This window comes from Herpailurus yagouaroundi, unplaced genomic scaffold, assembly GCF_014898765.1.
Source record: "Herpailurus yagouaroundi ecotype Mexico unplaced genomic scaffold, PumYag 77, whole genome shotgun sequence".
In the NCBI taxonomy this organism is placed as follows: Eukaryota; Metazoa; Chordata; class Mammalia; order Carnivora; family Felidae; genus Herpailurus; species Herpailurus yagouaroundi.
The window spans coordinates 47167555-47178957 of NW_024412388.1; the positions used below are offsets into that span (position 1 = coordinate 47167555).

The following is an 11403-nucleotide window of genomic DNA, read 5'->3' on the forward strand; positions in this document are numbered from 1 at the left end:
GAATGAATGGGCTACAACCTCTAGACTTTGATGTCTGTCAAATGAACTTATACCTTAAATAAGGAGGAAGGTGGTGTTTTCATAAAGCAGGTGACATTTAATCTTGGCATTGAAGAGGGGCACAACTTAGCTTTGCAGAAATTAGTCATTGCTGGTGGTGGGAACACATGTACAGAGAACAATGTCCCTGCACAGTGTACGTAATGGTGGAGAGCATGGATTCTGGAGCCAGAGTTCAAGTCCTGGCTCTGCCATTTAACAGCTTCGGGAAATAGAGCATGACCCTTAACTCCGGGTCTCAGTTTCCTCGTCTATAAAACAGGGACAATAAGAGTGCTTACTTTATGGGATTATTGTGAAGATGTAAGGGGCTTACCACAGTGTCTGGCACCTAATAAGCTCTACATAAATGTTTGCTTTTATTAGTCGTATTAGTATTGGACCCTGAATGTAATCAGCAGACTCAACGCTCTAGTGTCTTATCACACATAAATCGGTTCTTTCTTCATGTATTATATCTGAGCAGCCTGTAGGAGTCTATGACACAAATCTCTTTGGTACAGATGAAGACCAGAGAGCTTGAGAGTCACTTCCAAAGAGATAAGTGAATGTCTAAACAACGGGGAATGAAGAAAAAAGAACATATTGAATGCCAGGATTCAGAAGGGATTGTTGCAAGATATTAATGAGCAGAGAGATCTGGAGAAACCACGTCAAAGCTTTCTGAGAGAGAGTGAGAGCAATACCTGGGGAATGCCAAAAAAGAGATGATAAAGGAGGAATGACAGCTCCCTGCAGACCTGGACCAACTGCAACTCAGAATAAGCAACAAGGCCAGAGAAAAGCAGTGTGTGTGTCTTGTTAGGTTCCTTTGAGAAGCTTTAAATCAGCAGTGGCTTCTTGGCAGGGTGAGGCAGGGCTCTGACCATTACAGGTTACTCAGAAGCTACCAAAGAAAAATGGAAAAGGAAAGCCTTGAAGAACGAGCATGGTCCTCGATGTGATGCGGTTACCATAGAGACCACTCTCAATGGTAGCCATGAAGGGCAGTGTCGGTCCTCAGAGCAGTTAACAAGCTATTAGACCAAACATGAAGACGCCAGCAGGTGCGTAGAATGAAGCCGCTACATCACAGCTCTCTGTTTGCTACGATCAAACATGGGAAGAAACAGCCATAAATCAGCCAGGCCACCGTGGCCATTGAGTCAAGTTCAGGGGAGCACGACAGGACTTTCAACCTATGAGTCAAAGCCCAGGGCCCCAGTCCCAGAGGTACATGCTCACAAGAGTGATGCTCGCTTTTCCCTCAGACTGGCTTGAGGAGTCAAACGAGATGAAAACAAAACAAAACTGTGACACCAACGAACCTGAAGACAGTAATTAAGAATGGGGGAAAGACTGGCTGAGAAAAGTGTGGAAAGGCAGTAAATAAGAGAATAGTTCACACTGTGTTGCCCAACATTCAGTCAAAACTGAATACATAGCCTGGCTCTGTAGCAAGCTGGGGAATCGGCTCAGTTGAGGGTGACAGAACCAAGATTTGAAAACAGGACTTCCTCAGAGCTGGTGCTTTGCTTCTACTGGGCTGCTTCTGCAGGAACGTGTCCAAAGGAGGTGAGCCTGTGCTGACTACCTCCTATCTGTATGATATCCACTCTACACACAGAAATATGTACCCCAAGGAGCCATCCATTGTGTTCTGAGACCTGCCCTCTAAAGGGGTGTAAGGCCCCTTGGGTCTACTCTTTCTATGTCTATATGTAAAGGTGGTACCTTAACATCCAGGGTCCTTGTGTCTAGTTCTTGACTACCTGGGGCTCTCCTTTCGGCCTCCCATCATACCTGGGCTATATTCAAAACATCACACCTTCCTATCTTTGCACATGGTGCTTCCTCACTCCCTTACTGTATCTACCTCTTTCTAAATCTCAGTTTGAGGGCCATCCCATTTATTCACTCAAAAGCATGAGATCCTTCTGGGAGTCCTTCTTCAGTGCCTCCATATACCCTACACTTTCACCTAATAAAACATATTACCCTAGGTTAGAAGCATTCATTGATGTGTTTGTTGAGCTCATTAGATTTTAGATTTCTTGAGGGTAGATTATGTCTTGCTCACAGTCTAGGATAGTGTCTAGAATTGAGCATGTAGCAGGTGCTTGATATTCATTAAAGGGTGAATAAAAGAATAAATGAGTGAATTTCATTTCTAATTCTATTCAGGTTGCTATATTCTGAAGGGACTTCTCCAAGCCATCAAGCTGGCCTGGGATGAAATGTTTTTGTGCGCATTACTTAATAAAAAGAGCTCTGGGTCAATTGAAAAATTTAAAGTCAATATGAAATTGATCCTCATCAGCACTTTCTCCTCCAAACATATAGACAAAGGGACATTTCTGAAACATATGTATTAGTGTTGCATTTTCTGCTCCAGAGACTCAGCGATCGTTGTCACCTCCAAGCCCAGCCCTCATTAATTTATGGGGCATCCAGCATAATCAGCAACAGGCTTCTTGGCAGCATAAATCAGAGACCAGCGAAGAATTTGGGGGAGTCTCTAAGCTGCAAACATAGCAATTTCCTTTCATGCTCTTTTCCCTTATAAGTCACTAAGCACTATTGAAATTAAGCTGAAGACCTTTATGCTGAATTTCAAGGACACTCCAGGACCATCAGCAAATCTTTCCACTTCAACTGTGCAGGGAAAGAGAAGGTGGACAACCAAAATAACACATCCTATAGCACATCCTCAGAACTTCTATCCCATCTTCGCTTGGTTTATCAGCCACTTAATAAAGATGTGCCCAGAAGGGGACAAGAACAGCAGAGGAATAAAAGTGTTCTTGCTGGAAGAAACACGACAGAATGAATGAGCCAGATGTACCAGGCATGATAATGCATAGCACAATATCTGGCACAAAAAGATATTCATCGCTTGAGGTGACAGTTGTGATGATCTTTTGAGACCAGCTTCGAACGGAATTGGGAAAAAGTTTCAGAACCTCTCGTTTAAGCAACAGGGATGTTGATACGGATTGCATGCTTGTGTCCCCCCCCCCCCCCCCCCCCACCAAAATTCCAATGATGAAATTCCCAATATGATGGCATTAGGAGTTGGGGTCTTTGGGCAGTAAATAGGTCATTCATGAGGGTGGAGCCCTTGTGAATGGGATTAGTGCACTTCTAAGAGGAGCCATGATAGCTGGCATCTTCTCTCTGCTTTCTCTGCCATGTGAGGACACAAGGAGATGGCCACTTACAAACCAGGAAAAGGGCTCTCGCCAGACACTGGATCTGCCAGACCTTTGATTTTGGGCTTCCAGTCTCTAGAACTTTGAGGAATAAATGTTGTTTAAGCCTCCCAGGCTCTGGTATTTTTGTCCTAGCAGCTCGAGCTAACTAAACGGGATGTGAAATCCTAGCTTCTGGGGCTGGCTTTCCTCCCCTCGATACTGTAGTGTATACAGTGTCACCACCTAAGAGGCTCTTGCCCAGAATCATCTGAAGAGAATCCATAATTCCTTTGCTTTTGAATATTCTTCTTGTATACTTGTCTTAGAGGATTTCATTTAGGACTTTTCATTTTTCTCCTAGTTGATACGCAGGCTGGCCACAGAACAGACTTTGACTGCCTAGATGTCAACGTGAACATGCAAAGAAGATAAGGGACACTTCCCAGGGTAAACATCCCCAAATCTCAGGTGAGTACCACAGCATGAGACGTCAGGTGGTCCTTGTGATGGTTTCCTGGGGACAGAGATGGAGTTTGGGAGCAAAGCCTAGGCAGGATCATGAAAAGTTGAAGTGAGGAAAGGGCTTTAACATAAAGTGTACTCCCTTGTAGTTGGCGTGAGGCACCAGGATTTAGCTTCCACAGTGTTACAGATAAACTGCCCAAGCGTCCGTGGACCAGGCTGGATTGGGTCCCTACTGTCTCCTTGGATGCTACAAGATCACAGCTAGTAAAAGGTGTTGGTCAATACTGTCAATAACACGGTACCACAATTCCATCCTTACCTTATTTTCTGCTTATTAGAGGAACGTGTTCTTATGTGTACAACTAGAGAAGCCCTTTGTATTTTGACCCCTGGTCAAATATTTCAAATACGGCAAATATTTGAAAATATGATATTTAATGTCACAGCAACACTAGAAATAACATGGCATTACTGCCATTTTTTAATGTTTATCTATTTATTTTTCAGAGAGAGGGAGAGCACAAGTGGGGTAGTGGCAGAGAGAGAGAGAAAGAGAGAGAGTAAGACACAGAATCCGAATCAGGCTGCAGGCTCTGAGCTGTCAGCACAGAGCGTGATGCAGGGCTTGAACCCACAAACTATGAGATCATGACCTGAGCTGAAGCTGGATGCTTAACTGACTGAGCCACCTAGGCGCCCCTACTGTTTCCATTTTTAAAGCAAGTTTCAGAGTGATAGACACATGCCTAAAGCCACACATCTAGTAGGCAGTAGGGCCAGGACATAAACTCATTGCCATATTATTGAACTTTTAAAATCAGTTAAAATTTCCAGTTTTGAAAGCCAGTTACACTTGAGACTTGTGTGCTCTAGCCCAGTTGAAGAAAATGTTGTTGTCCCCTTAGTTTGTGTATGTAAACCTCCTTTGGGACATCCTCTGGTCTCTAGCCCACTGTTTCCCCTCTGTACTTGACACAGGGGCTAGGACATGGCTTGCACATACTCTTTGGCTGTTCCCTTCTGAAATACTTGGGATAATTCTACCCAACCTGAGCCAGTCCTGGTCAAAAGCTATTCTTTGTAGTACACTTTAAAAAAATAATTTGTTTGCTTGCTTATTTATTTATTTATTTATTTATCCATCCATCCATCCATCCATCCATCCATCTTGACAGGGGTGGAGAGGGGCAGAGAGAGTGGGAGAGAGAATCCCAAGCAGGCCTGACAATATCAGTGTGGAGCCCAATGTGGGGCTTGAACTCACAAACTGTGAGTTAATGACCGGAACTGAAACCAAGAGTTGGATGCATTATTAACCGATTGAGCCAACCAGGAGCCCCACAAAAATAATTTTTATATTTACAAAAGGCTATTATGAATGTTATGCATATTCATAATATCTAAGAAGAACAAAATATAAAGAGAGAAATAACATCTCTCATCCCATTATACAGAGAAATTCACTATTTTAATGCATTGAGTTTTGCCTTTTTTAGGTGTTTATGACATGTTTGCAACAAAATTGGAATCCTATTGTACCTAAAATTCTGAAGCCTACCTTCACGTCCATATGCCATTAAAAACACTAAAATTCTTTAGACTAGAAATAGATTTTACTTAATGATCACATTCGTTGAATGTGAAAAACTTCAGGGAAACATTTTCTTCCTTTTTGGAAATTTAGATTTACCCTTTTCCAAAATCACAAGTAATGTGAAAGCAAATGTATCTGTTGACAAATCTTTGTAATCTCTATTTTTAGGATAGAGTACTAGAAGAGGAATTCCGGGTTTCAAAAGTTATGTGATTATTTCAGGCTCTTCCAAGTCATTTAAAGTAATTAAATTCTCACCAGCAGAGTTGCACCCCCACTGGAAGATCACCTTTCCTGGAAAAGTTCCCCTCAAAGTGCTAGTGAAGAGCAGTCTTTTCAAGTGTTAGTGAAGAGAAGTCTTTTAGATGATCTTGCATTTATTTGAATAGGAACTGAGGAGGAACATGTCAAGACAGGACTATGTGCTGATCTAAGTGGTTTCATTTTCATCCTGGGCTAAGAGCTAAGCGACATTCCTCAATCCTTTTACTATTACATTGGGGCAGCATATGATATATTCTGGCCAGCAGAATGTGGGTGGAAGGGATATAGGCCACTTCCAAAAAATAACCCCTCAAAATTTCCCATGCATGATCTTCCTCTCTCTTGTCCTCTCCTGCAAAGACCTTAGAGGCCACATGTTGAAGATGACGGTGGCATAGACAAGACAGAAAATCATTTGTGTCCCTGAATGACTGTGTTAAGTACAACACACACTGTATTGAATCTTAGGTTGGGAAGGGTTGCTGGTTAAGGCAGCTAGCATTACTTACCCTAACTAATACAGAGTGTCTGATTTACTCAAAGGTTCCTAAACCAAAAGCCTCAGCTGGTTCTTGGTGTATCCCACCATCAATCTGCTTTTGACCAGCATGACTATGCACAAAGGCATAAGTCATCTGCATTCCCCGGCATCCAATCTAGCGTTCGGCACAGAGCGCGGCTTACCTGGGTGTGGATTCATGTGTGTTTATGGAGTGGATGAAACTAGACAAGAGCTCCGTGATTCCAACCGGCTGAACCTCAAGCAAGGTCCACATTGTCATCTGAGGTAGATCAACCACTGGCCTCTACCCTGTGCTGCATGTCAGGGCTTCACCTCTAGAACAAGGGCATTTCAGCTACACAGGGCAGCTGCACACTGTCTCCCCATGAGAGAAGCCCAGCGCTGAGGACCGCCCTTCAGAACAGAGGCTGTTGTGCAGAGGAAAGTGGTGCTTCTGGCCTGGTTGTTTCTCCTCCGCTGACGCTAATTATAGTTTGCTAAATGTAAACCGGGGCGATATCTCGCCCACCCAAAAGAGTTCCAGAAATGAGCCTGTTGCCTTCATAGTAACTTGGGAGCAGAAAACTGCTCCTCCTTCTAAATCTTTTATACTTTTTTCTCTCACAATACAAGGGAGTGTGGTAAACACAGGTGTGTTCATAGGAGAGGTGGGAAGTGACTGCAAATCTCCCCAACCTCAGGGCCCTTCCTTTGGGTTGCGGGTTGCTTGCTCGGAGACAAAGCTGGAGCATGGAGTAGAGGCATGGAGAAGACACCACCTGGCTGGCAGGGCTTAATTACATGCGTGTGCAGTGTTCTGGGGGCAGTCTGAGGGTGCAGTTACACAACTAATTATATTGAAACAACAAACTCGAGCTTCATGAAGGGCTTCCGCCCATGGGACCACCATGTTGTCATTTCCCTACACAATCTTGCCCTTCCTCTCTGTTGGCATCCCTCGTGGAATTTTCTTCTGTGAGCCTCCTCCTCCTCCTTTCAGGACATCATCAAGAGCTGCCACCTCACGGCGGCCTTCCCTGGGGTCTTCCTTCCCCTTCCCCAGATGACTGAATCCCTCTTCCCTCTGCGTTACCACACACATAGCATGGGGCTTCTATGGCACTACTTTCTGGGTCTGGGCCTCGGTTGTTAAATCTGGAAAGCCTCCACGGTCTTTTCAAGCTTCAGAATGAGTTTTGTCTAAATTCTTAGGAATAACCAAACGGTCTAAACATATTATAGTATCGTGGGAGGATTGTGGCTTTGGCACCAGAAGAAGGGTTTGAACCTGACTCACTTGCTTCTAGCTGAATGACCTGGGAAGGATGATTTAGCAGTGTCTTTGGACCTCAGTTCCCACATCTGTAAAATGGCAGGAGTGCTGATATTACTTCACAAGACTGAAGAGTAAACTAAATTAGGCTGTGCCTGTGAAAGCATTTTATAAGTAATGAAATACAATGTTTGTAACAGTTCCATTAATAAAAAGCTGAGTGAACGCCTCCCTATCCTAAGGGAAGCATTACCACTGCTGGATTAAACATCTTAAAACTTACATCTCAGGTTCTCCGAACCACGCCAAACAATCTTTACTGCCTCTCTAACTGTAGGGAAATAAAGGGCTTTCTTTAAAAATCCCCCTGAACCTTAATACTAACGATAATGACAACTTGGGCAACCCTTTGTTGGTTACCTACCCTGTGTTAAGCACTTGCCAGGCATTTACCCCAGAAATGAAATGAAAGAATTAGACAGGCTTACGGTCAAGTCCCAGATTTGCAAATGAGTTTTCAAGTGAGCTTGAGAAATTTGCTTCACTTTTTGAATTTGAGCTTCCCTATCTAGAAATCAGCTGCAATAGTCCCTACTATAAAAATGAGCTGTGAAAATTAAAATGTGGCAACCCTTTTAAAGCATGCAGACACAATACCTGACACAGAGGAGCCACTCAAGAAAAATTATGCCCTTTTTCCTACTTTTCTTTCCCTTTGGACACCAAGATTCTAGAATTCTACAATATAACACATTCATACAAATAGGATGTGTGGGAGATGATGTGTGTCCTCTAGGGGAGTGATGTCACAGGAAGATCTTACCAGAATCTCCATTCCAGTATTACCACTGGGCCCCTGTGTGAGCCTTTCGCCCACTGTGCTCATCATCACAATATTTTACAGTGAGAGTTTAATTTTTTTTTAATAAAAAGAAAGATTATTCTCAATGATGCATGTGATAAATATGCCGGCTTTAAACATTTTAGAAATATTAAAGGTTTTACAGCTCAATGTTTGACAGACTTGATTAATCCCTTCCACACAGAAGTATTCAGGAGGAGAGCTACAGTTGGGTTTTAAAGCTCCAAGAGTGTTCTTTGATAAAGGTAAAGAAAAGGTAAAGAGCTTTTAAAACGAGAGAGAGATTCTCATGCCATGCAGGAGAGACAAAGAATATGAAGACTCAGAAGGCTGCACAGTGTCGGGGGGAAGCTGAAAACTGGGGCTGGGGGCCAGGCACGGAGAAGAGCGCTTTAAAATCTCTCTCCTTAGACGAGTTTTCAAATGAAAGACACACATCCAGCCTGACCACAGGACGTTAGTATCAGAGTTTTCTTCTCTGCTGGGTTCCACACTGGATGATGTGGGAGGGGGTGAGGGGCAGGGCAGACCAAGGGCAACACAAACTTCAGAAAGCAATCAAGTGGAATGTACCGTCACCTCTTCATGAGTCTTGCACTATTCAGCAGCCTCCCGCTTGCTCTTTCAGGCACTGGGGTCATTTCCTGCAATGACCTCCCCAATCCCCAACTGGATTTTGAGCTTCTCTAAAAAACAGCAAGTACCTGTGTGTGTGTGTGTGTGTGTCTGTGTGTGTGTGTGTGTGTGTGTGTGTGTGTGAACCTTCCCCTCAGCACCCACCCTAGCTTTTGTATATAATAGGTATCTAAGAAATGCCTAGTTGGTGTTTTACAAATTCTTGGCGAAATGGTCTAATGACATAAGTGGTGTAAAAAGCCCTACTTAAGGACACTGCTTTAACAATTATTAGCAGACTTCATTTCCTTCTGATTCTTGCTCTACAGAAGAAAACTGAGTTTAGGGACGAAACCACTGAGACTTCCAAATATCGCCTCATTCCACAAACACTTATTGAGTGCTATTTCCATGCTAGGTAGGTTGGCTCAGCCACATTGCCTGGCAAAGAAAACCTGTCATCATTTTAAGGCGCTTTGTTAAAGTAGGTCTCATTTCTGGGGGCGGGGGGCCTGCCATGATTGAAGCCTATATGGGAAAACGTGCAGGACAAAGGAAGGTACGCTAAACCCAGCATTTCGGTTCATGAGGGAATGTTTAAAAAAGCACTGAGAATGATTGGTAATAGACTCTTAAGCTGAACATTGAAGGATAATGCCAAGGGAGACCAGGCATGCATACTTCCCCCATATCATGCATACAGTTGTGATCTGTGGCCTTCCATTTAAACTCCATAAGGAACAGCTTGCTCTGCTAATCAGACTCCCACACAAAATCTCGAAGCGCCCGCCCGCTCTGCTCAGAGGTTTGCTTTGACACCCAGGTCAGTGTCCAACCCCAACCCCTACTCTATTTTTATGGAAGCATTTTCCCAACATGAAACACCAACATATTTGCCACAAGATATTATGGGGGCAAAAGTGTAATTCAATTATGTGATTTAATCAATTCAAATGGCTAATGTGCGAGGATCTCAGGATGCCATCCAGCTTTCAACTAGGGCGAATAATTGTTCCATAATTTCTTAATTCTCCCACAAGACAGTTTAAATTAAAGGATGTCAATTTGCAAAGCCAGACTGCATTGTATTCTTAAATTGGGCCTGAAATAGCCACAAGATGAAGAGTAATAAGGCAGAGAGAACAGAGCCCAGAGTGCCTGGTGCTGTGCAAAATTGTTTAACACGGTCAGACCCTTTAATCTTCATATCTATTGATGCAGAAAGCAGCATATTTCTGTCACTTATGATAAGAAACATTACTTTTTAAATTCCTTGGTGAGGTCTGCAGATCTTAGGCAGCCAAGATAGCAGGAATCTCTATTTCTGTGTCTGTGAACATTTCTTTTTTCCCTTAAATTGGTTTTATTCTAATCCATTTAGTCTCCAGTCTAAGTTAGAGACACGTAACCCTGAATGGAACCACACAGGAGGAGAACAAAGCCATGTGCCTTTCGGTTCTGATTCTACCGGCAACTGGCTCCTCGAACAAGTCCGTGATTAAGCGAAAAATGAATGTTAACAGCATTAACTATAGGCAGGCAGTTAGTTCCAAAAAGGGAGAGGATTGGAACAGCATTTAAGAGAGACAGACACATGCTCAAAGGCAGAAGATGTGGCATGAGGAGGTGATGATGTCAACTATTTCCATTAAAGAATCCAGCGTTTTACTCACATGTGTCCTAGAAAGTGGTTTGGTCAGCTGAGTGGGGGTGATGCTGGGGAAAAGGAGGACCCAAGGTCTGGACTCAAGAGACTGGATGATGTGTTGCCAAGATTTCCGGGGCCACAAGTCAGGAATCGTCATCGAGAAAAGCCAAGGACGTAGCTGCAATGAAAGAAGTCTCTGTCATTTTGAAAGCAAACCAATGAAGTTTCGAGAAAGGGGGATAAAGTACAAAGTTAGTCACCGCAGTGGAGTTGGGAGTGAGCGACTCAGGAAGAAGCCACCCAGTACATGGAAGTGGGCCTGGGGCACAGACACCTGAGGAATGGAGCCACAGACAAAAGGAACTTTCAGTATCTCCGTTCCTAGTGCTGTACTAGACTATTTAGAGGGTACAAAGAATAAAACATTCATCAATCTGTGCTTTAAAAATTTGGGCTAGGTTGTACACACAGAGGTTAAAATTCAAAAAGGACAAGCTGTATTAATTTACCTATAGGACAAATACCTAGAATGGAATTATCAAGTAAAGAAAACATAATTTAAATTTTGATAGATACTGTCAAATTACCATCCATGAAGGCTGTACAATTTTACAGTCTCGTTAACAATATATCAAAAACCACCTCTCCCTCGCTCCCACCAATAGAGCCTATCTTGGTTCTTTATTTAGAGAGACATGAGAGGGGCGCGTGGGTGGCTCAGTCCGTTAAGCGTCCAACTCTTGATTTCAGCCCAGGTCATGATCTCACCGTTTGTGAGATCGAGCCCCACGTTGGGCTCTGTGCTGACAGTGCAGAGCCTGCTTGGGATTCTCCATCTCCCTTTCTCTCTGCCTCTCTCTCTCAAAAATAAATAAATAAACATTAAAAGAAAGAAAGAAGGAAAGAAAGAAAGAAAGAAAGAAAGAAAGAAAGAAAGAAAGAAAGAA

At 43.3% G+C, this 11403-nt stretch overlaps 1 protein-coding gene across 15 annotated transcripts in view; it reads right to left on the reverse strand.

Moving 5' to 3' along the window:
* DAB1 (DAB adaptor protein 1) overlaps positions 1–11403 on the reverse strand; it is a 1153213-nt gene that overhangs the window by 802941 nt on the left and 338869 nt on the right. For all 15 annotated transcript variants that reach the window (XM_040470386.1, XM_040470387.1, XM_040470384.1 and 12 more), the window contains one exon: positions 10482–10634. The gene's annotated coding sequence lies outside the window, so the exon portion shown is untranslated. The remainder of the gene's footprint in view (positions 1–10481; positions 10635–11403) is intronic.